At 36.5% G+C, this 8,178-nt stretch overlaps 1 pseudogene; it reads right to left on the bottom strand.

Moving 5' to 3' along the window:
• Nucleotides 1-7,391: 7,391 nt before the first annotated feature.
• LOC112323063 (small nucleolar RNA U3) lies at nt 7,392-7,488 on the bottom strand (annotated as a pseudogene).
• Nucleotides 7,489-8,178: the final 690 nt, after the last annotated feature.

Raw genomic sequence — 8,178 nt, 5'->3', positions numbered from 1 at the left:
TTCTTTTTAGTTTTATCCACAAATGGATGTGTTTTACAAGTTCTGTAGTGTTCCAGTTTCTCTTTTACATGTAGACGAACAGTCTGTAGACACAGGGAAAACTAGCAAAGAAAGCTAGCAAAATGAACACTGGACACACTCTTACACATGCCACACCAGGCATTTCAGTTAAACTTAAATCTCAATGGAGTAAAGAGAGTTAGCTGCAAGCAGTGGTAAAGAAAGACACTGTGTTCTGACTCATTATACACCTGTCATTCTTTTAACTGTTAGCACTCGTCATCATGTGTGGATCTCTTTCAGTGACTTGTATTCCATAAATTACTGAAGATTTCATGCAGTAGCCTCTGTCGAGGCAGTCGTGTGCTATGGCTTCTTAAGGCTTTGGGGGGAAATATTATGCATTTTCTTTTTTGTTTTATTTTTTCCTTTTAATCAAATTTATTGGGGTGACTCTTGTTAACAAAATTATAGAGGGTTCAGGTGCACAATTCCACAACACTTCATCAGTACACTGTATTGTGTGTTCACCACCCCAAGTCAATCCTCCTTCCATCACCGTTTATCCCCCCACACCCTCCTCCGCCTCTAGTCCTCTATCAATCACCACATATTTAAAGAGCATCTACCATGAATGCAGCATTCTACTAACCATAGGAAACCTGAGAAGAATAAAAGGGAGAATTTCTTCTACTAATGACCCCGCAGACTGAGAATGCACACCTTGAGGTAGCCTCGCCTATCTAAAATAACTTGAAATGGACATGAAGTAGAAGGTGTTTCAGACTAAAGAGACTCATTAGATGATACCCATCCCTCAGTTATCTATCCAACTCTGCTAATGATTATCAGCTCAGTATAAAAAATAAGATCAGCTTTTAAAAATTAAATTTATTGGGGTGCCATTGGTTGATAACATATATAAATTGCAGATGTATACCTTTATAGTACAACATATGTACACTCTATTGCATGTTCTCTACACAAAGTCTATCAACTTCTATTAGTATGTAACCATGATGAGTCTTTCCTTTGAAGAACTCCCTTCAAATAATTTTGTAACATTTCACTGTTTTTACTTAGGATGTATTTATTGATTTCCTACCAAGTACTAAGAACTCTTCTAATGGATACAGAAGAAAATAAAACCATAAAACCAAATAAGACAAAATAAACCAACAAACAAAACCACCAGTTTTCATAGATCTTATATTCTAGTGGGAGAAAAGAGAAGAAGAATTTAACTTAAACTATACATGTCAAATGACTATGCTGCTAATGACAAGTGCAACTGAGAAAAACCAAGAATCCAGATGACAGGTTTGTCTGAGAGTTTGCAATTTTAAATGGGGCACTTCTGACAGATCTCACTGGATAAGATGATTCTGGAGCTACGGCCTTTCAGAAATGATGGAGAGATGCAGGAAGATAGGTGAGGGACAAACTAGCCCAAGCACAGGCACCCTGAGGGAGGTGTTCATCTGCAGTGTACAAAGAAGAGCAGAAAGAGTGTGATGAGGTTTGGTGGGCAAGATGGAAAGAAGCAGGAGATGAGAGAGTCGAAGGGTCATCAGATTAGGCAGAGCCACGTGGCTGCTGTAATAACTTCAGCATGTGTTTTAAAGCCATAGATGGGTTTTCTTCAGAACAATAGTATGACTGGATTTGACTTTTGAAAGGATCACATTTGTTACTCTGTTGATGATAAGTTGCAAGGAAGCTGTAGATACAGTGGGAGGCTATTCCAATAATCCCGATGAGACCTGATTTTAACTTGACAGAATAGCTGATTTAGGATGATAAGAGTGCAATAAGTGATAAGTAGTGGGATTGTGAGAATACATCTTTAAAACTAAGCTAACAATTTGCTGACAGATTAGACATAGGATGTGGGAAAAGCAGAGTTCAAGACAAATCTGACACAATAGCTTCAGGGACAAGAGACCATTAAACAAATAATGAAATAGATCCATTGTAGGGAAAATGATGACAGTGAAGAAAAGAAGTGAGGAATTGGAGTAAGGGACTAGGAGAAAAGAGATGGGATCTCGTGGGCAGGTGGAGAGCTAAGCCGAAGGAGCACAGAGAGGCTTATCTACAGTTGCAGGTGGGAGGGCAGGATGTGTGGGTCCAGATGTGGGTAGAAGAGAAGCACAATTCATACTGATGGCCACTCATCTCTTTCTGCCATAACCCATATTCTTTAACCTTTTTATTCTTGAACTCCAGTCTTGTGTCATTCACTCAATTTGCTGCTCAATCTTAGTATTTCACTAGGAAAAAGGAAAGAGGTAAAGAGGCACGAGAAAGAATAAGGAGTCAAGAGAATAGAGAGAGAATAAGGAAAAGAGGAAGAGGAGACAGCAAAAAGTGAAACATGCAAACAAAAGAGGCAGAGAAAGAATAAAGAAACAGTAAATATTCAGTGATTAGGGCTTCATATTTTAGAAATCAAGGTGAGGAGAAATAAAGATTTGACTGGAATTGATAAGTTAAGAGCTTGGTTGTGACAGGGATTAATTTTTTAAAGGCTAGCTAACAGTGAAATTTGCATAACTGTCACTCAAAAATATTTGCGTAATTAATTAAGAGCTCAAAGTGGAAGAATTTTAAAGAGGGTAGGAGTTTATCTATATTTATGTATTTATAATTTAGCCTGGAATCAAAGAGATCTAGAACTGTGTAAAAGGCCCAATTTTTAAAAGCGACTTCATAGACTGAGGATGAAAAACTATATTTTTTTGTGGAAAAAAAGTTTATAACAGAGCAGTCAATATTTCTCAGTGACATATTTGTTCTCAGACATCTAATTTGCTCAGGAGTGTTACCATCTAAAATTTACATAATACATTGCCTTAAAATCTATAGCAGAGTTTATCAAGATACAAGACCTTTTGTCTGTCATGCATATACATTTCAATTGAGCAATTTTATTTGTGTTTGTGGACAATAACTGAGGTAAGGAAAATGTTCCTCTCTTCAGTGTTGAAAAGAACTAAAATTTGCTCTTGGAAAGTGGAAATCTTAATATCTACACACATTATGTTTTATTATCTATCTCTGAGGGTAAATCCAGAGACTATAAGTACATGACTAAAGAGATTGGTTAGATACTCAAGTCCATTTGGAGAAAGCAAGAGCAAATTGTGATTTACTAAGTAGATGTCTCATAGCCTAAGCTATTACATTACATCCAAAGTGGGAGAAAACAAGGAACAGAAGAAGAAGCTAAAAGAATCCAAATGGTCAAAGATCAGAGAAACACTGTCCAGGGAAGGAGGCACTGTATCCCAGACTTGGGGACTCTTAACTCTATGGCCCAAGAAGTTTAACCTGGGAGTACCTAAAATTCCTGGGAGTACCTAAAATTCCAAATAACCTTCCAATAATAATTTGGTCTACTTTTTCACATACTTACATGGAAAGAAGATGGTGATGGCTCAGCTCAGCCTCCTGGTTTACATCACAGGTGTATTCTCATTAGACATTAGGAAATTTACTTTTTCATTTTATATAATTCCCCATGAATTTAGATGATGAACATCCACCTTTGGGGGGAGTTCAGGGTTCTATTCTTAATGCACACACAAAATCACCTATATGATTATAAAATATCAAAGAAGTAGTTTGTACTACTACAATTTTGATTATGGTTATCTTATAAAAATGATAATGCTTAGACATTGCTTTGTATGCTTTACTTTGTAGGTAAAATAGAAGTTCAGAGTGATTTCTTTTGCTTTCTTCTTCACTGAGCAAGGTCTGGGAAGATAAGGAACTTCTTTATCTACACTAATGTACATGTCAGTTTACTGTGTGAGTGTAATTGCTCACCCTGGTTGTGGGTCAGGTACAGACATTATTTTTTTAAAAAGATTTAATTTACTGAAACCTCACTAGATTTTAGAGGAAGTGAGAGAAGGAATTGAAACAGACTCAAAAAGTAGAATCTGAGGCTCTGAGTAGAATTTAACACTCTTCAAATGTCTTCCCATAGTCTGTAAACATTCACATTGACATTTTCCCTTGGGGTTTTGTTTTCATTATTAAAAATAAAGAACTAGGAGAAACAATATTTTACACTCCACACTTCCCACCACAACCTGAGTGGTCAGAAGAAGAAAACAGCTGGAACACAATGTTTATTAAAACTAACCTCATGCTAAAGAGCATGCCAGGGAATTTCAGAGATGTCGTGACTCTTCAGCCTCCCGATGGCCCTGTGGCTTTGGCGTTATTATCCCCATTTGGTAGAAGATGGAAATGAGACACAGGAAGGAAAATGCCTTGCCAAGTGGCTTATAAATGACAAAAGAAATCAGAACCCAAAGGGTTTAACTTCCCAGTTGTTATGCTTCTGCCCTTCCTTTTCCATAGATAAAGGGAGAGTAAAAAATTTCAAATTCCTAGGACTGGGCAGACTTTCAAAATCTTGAATCCATTGTACTTACAAATTTTTTTCATCATAAAACTATATTTGTGCTCTGATTTTATTTGATAAGATTTAAATCAATCCTAAATGGAAAGAGATGGAAGATGGTAAAGAAAGTTAATTCAGTTCAAAATGTATTTATTGAGCACTGGGTGTATACAAAGTATTTTCTTAAAGCTCCCTTAGAAAGAATATAAAAGGATAAATAAGAGAAAATATTTCACCTACCTCATCCCTTGCTAACTATAGTTTTATGTCTTTCAACTGCTGTCATACAATTTTATTAATTATAATATAATTTTGATGATAATAATGTTATATCAACGTGAGCAAAGGAGACTGAATATTAAACAATATCAAGTGGCTAATTACCAGCTGGAACCAATGAAACCCCAAATCTTTCTGTTGTTTGCTGCTTGTTTAAACACCAAATAATTTGCTCTGAGTTTGGCTGCTTGTCTTAATTTTTTAAAGAAACCTTATGAAAACTGCAGAATATCACAGAGGTCTCAGAAAATGTCTTGATGGGCCAAACAGATAGAAATCAGAAACATGTATTCTATTTCCTTGAAGTAAACTGTTTTCCATATAAAAGAGAGGATTACTTTTTTCAACTTGAATATTGTCTATATCTGCAAAGACCCCATGGAAGGGTCATTCGGAAAGTTTCAAACAAACTTAACAAGCTTAATATAGCCTAGAGGGAGAACAAGGTATATGAGGTCAGTCCTGAGAGAGTCCAACCGTTGTTAATATGAGGAGAATGGTTTGCAAAACATTAGGGTAACCTGGCAGCCAAGGAGAGAGGCCTGCAATGTGCATGTGTGAACAATGACAACTTCACTGTACTAGTCAGTGGGAGTGGTAGACGCCTTTGAGTGAACGTGTGTACTGGGTGACCATTGCATTCAAAATGACTGAGCGAGTAGGGCAAACAATCTGTATCAAACTTTGCATTAACCTTGAACATTCCTCCATGGAAACTGTTCCGCTGATTCAGAAGGCCTCAGCTCTAGGCAACTGGTGATTGGCAGCTTCATCACAACAACATGCCCACTCATGCATCACATCTTGTGCAGAGTTTTTTTGAAAAATATCAAATCATTCAGGTGACTCAGCCCCCCTACAGTGCAGATTTGGTGCCCTACAACTTCTGTTTTTTCCCCAAACTAAAATCACCTTTGAAAGGAAAGAGATTTCAGACTGTCGATGAGATTCAGGAATATAAAACAGGGTAGCTGATGGCAATTGGGAGAACTGTGTGAGGTCCTAAGGTGCCTACTTTGAAGGAAACTGAGGTGTCATTGTCCTATGTCCAAATGTTTCTTGTATCTTCTTCAATAAATGTCTCTATTTTTCATATTACATGGCTGGATACTTTCTGGACAGACCTTTTATATCATATTTGATGTAAAATAGCCCACATGGGTTGCATGTTTAAAGCATTATATTTTCTCTTTGTAATCTAAAATTCATAAGTATAAAGTATTGTTCCTTTCTTTTGAGAACATCAGTAAAATCACAGATGAGTCTTGCGTTATATTTTTACTTTCATGTTAATGACAAAATCAATTGTTTATATTAAAGACAAAAATGATAGTTCTTAAACATTTCCATCTGTGACAAATGACATCATAGATTTTGTGAGAAAGTGAATAAATCAACAAACACTGGCACATGAATGTTCATAGCAGCGCTAATCACAATAACCCAAAGCTGGAAACAACCCAAACTTCACTAAATGGTTGTACGCATTAACAAACAGTATGTATGCAGACAGTGGAATATTATTCAGCCATTGAAAGGACTAAAGCACTGATACTTGCTATAGTGCAGATGCACCTCAAAAACATTATGCTAAGTGAATGAAACCAGACATAAAAGGCCACATATTGTATGATTTTATTTATATAAAATATCAAGCATAGGTAAATTCATAGAGACAGAAAGCAGATTAGTGGTTGCCAGGGGTAGGGGTGGGGATTTCATCTGGAGTTAATAAAAATGTTTGGAGCTAAATAGGGGTTATGATTACACAATATTGTGAACAGATTGTCCTACACACCACTGAATTATGTATTTTTAAATGATTAATTTTGTGTTCTGTGAATTTCAGCTCAATCTTTAAAAATGAGGATGCTATAAGTACCTTGTAATGCGGGTATAAACTTGGATGCTAAAATGTCATGGTGATATTATAAGGTGATGACAAAATTTGTTTTCCAAATGGGGAAAATATGAAAGTAAAATGAGGATGATATTAATAACTAGTCTGGACCATCAGGTATAAACTGGGGCTATTCCTGGCAACCCACTACATATGGTCTCTCTATTTATAAGGTGGACATCCCAAACTCCAAAATTTGGTTTTGTGTGCATGAAATTTCTTGGTAATTTGTTTTAAAAATTTTTTTAAAAGAATACCTGAATTTTGCTCATTGCCCTTCCTGCCTAACTGGAGGAATTTATTTTCAGTCAGTATTAGTACTTCCTAGATCCATCTCCAAATTGGGGAGTTATACATAATATGTTTAGTAATGACTAAAATACTGCATTAACTTACCTTTTATTTTATTGCATTATAGTATATTTCTTTTCATTTTAGACCCCATTTTTCAAGGATCATAATGGTAAAAAGTCATTTTACCATGACTTCTCTTTCCACAAGCTTCCCTCTTATCTTGTGATTATGTATGAGAGAGAAAAGTTCTTCATGATTCAAAAGGGAATGTAGCTTTGATATTCTACAATTAGTAGAAATTGAATCACTTTGATGTGGCTGATCTCAGAGGGCACTACAGGCAACACGGAGCATTATGGAGGCAATCTTGTGGATGTCAGCAGTCCCTATGAATATTTCTATGTCCCAGCACAGTGCAGATGGACATGACATAAATGCAGTAGATACCCAGGCCCTCAATGTCTTACTTGGACTGGGTGATGAGTGATGGTCAGTGCAACCTGAAAATGAAGATGAGTTAGCCTTTCTTATATCCAAAGTATTATATTACTCTTTAGTAACAAACTATAGAAATGATCCCTGAAAGTATAGTCTTTATTTTACTCTTTAGATAGCCAGAGCCTTGTCTCTCCATCCATCAGTCATCACATGTGAGCTTTTCCCATGACCTTGGATAAAGTTGTTCTCCTCAATCAAGGGCAATCATGGAAAGAGACTAAGGTGAGAACTTTCAGCTGTTATTGTCCCCAGCAGCTAGGGAAAGAGGAACAGCAGTATGGAGAGTTGGGAGCTGGGCCATGTGCATGTATATACAGTATCTGTAGCTCCCAAAATGAAAGAGCCATGAGGCCACGTGTAAAAGATATTTCTCACATGCCTAATATGGTTTAGCTAAAGGAGTCACTCAATTAATATTGGTCTTTTGAATAAATATGGGAATAGGAATTTGAAGGAAGCTAGATTTGAACTTCCAGTGGGAAAGTCATGGCTAAAGACTCATTGGTGAAGGTCTGATAGAAAGGGGACACAGCTAACTGCAGGAAAGGGGGATTTTAATAAAAAAACAGTTAGAGATAACACAAGCAAGTTGGTGCCACATTGTGTTTGCTCTTGAGAGCCAAAGAGAAATAATGTCATAATTGTTAGAAAAATTTTCTTATCTCTCAAGTGAAGTAGAAAAAGAGGGCAAGGGAGTGTGAGGATATTTATTTATAAAAGAGAGCATATGCAGGATGATTGAAGGTCCAGTTAACAAGGCTGCTGGAAGTAATCTCGAAGTAAGGTG

The sequence above is a fragment of the Desmodus rotundus genome, chromosome 10 (assembly GCF_022682495.2).
Source record: "Desmodus rotundus isolate HL8 chromosome 10, HLdesRot8A.1, whole genome shotgun sequence".
NCBI lineage: Eukaryota > Metazoa > Chordata > Mammalia > Chiroptera > Phyllostomidae > Desmodus > Desmodus rotundus.
The sequence above is the reverse complement of the archived record's forward strand: the minus strand, read 5'-3'. Positions and strand labels throughout refer to the sequence as shown.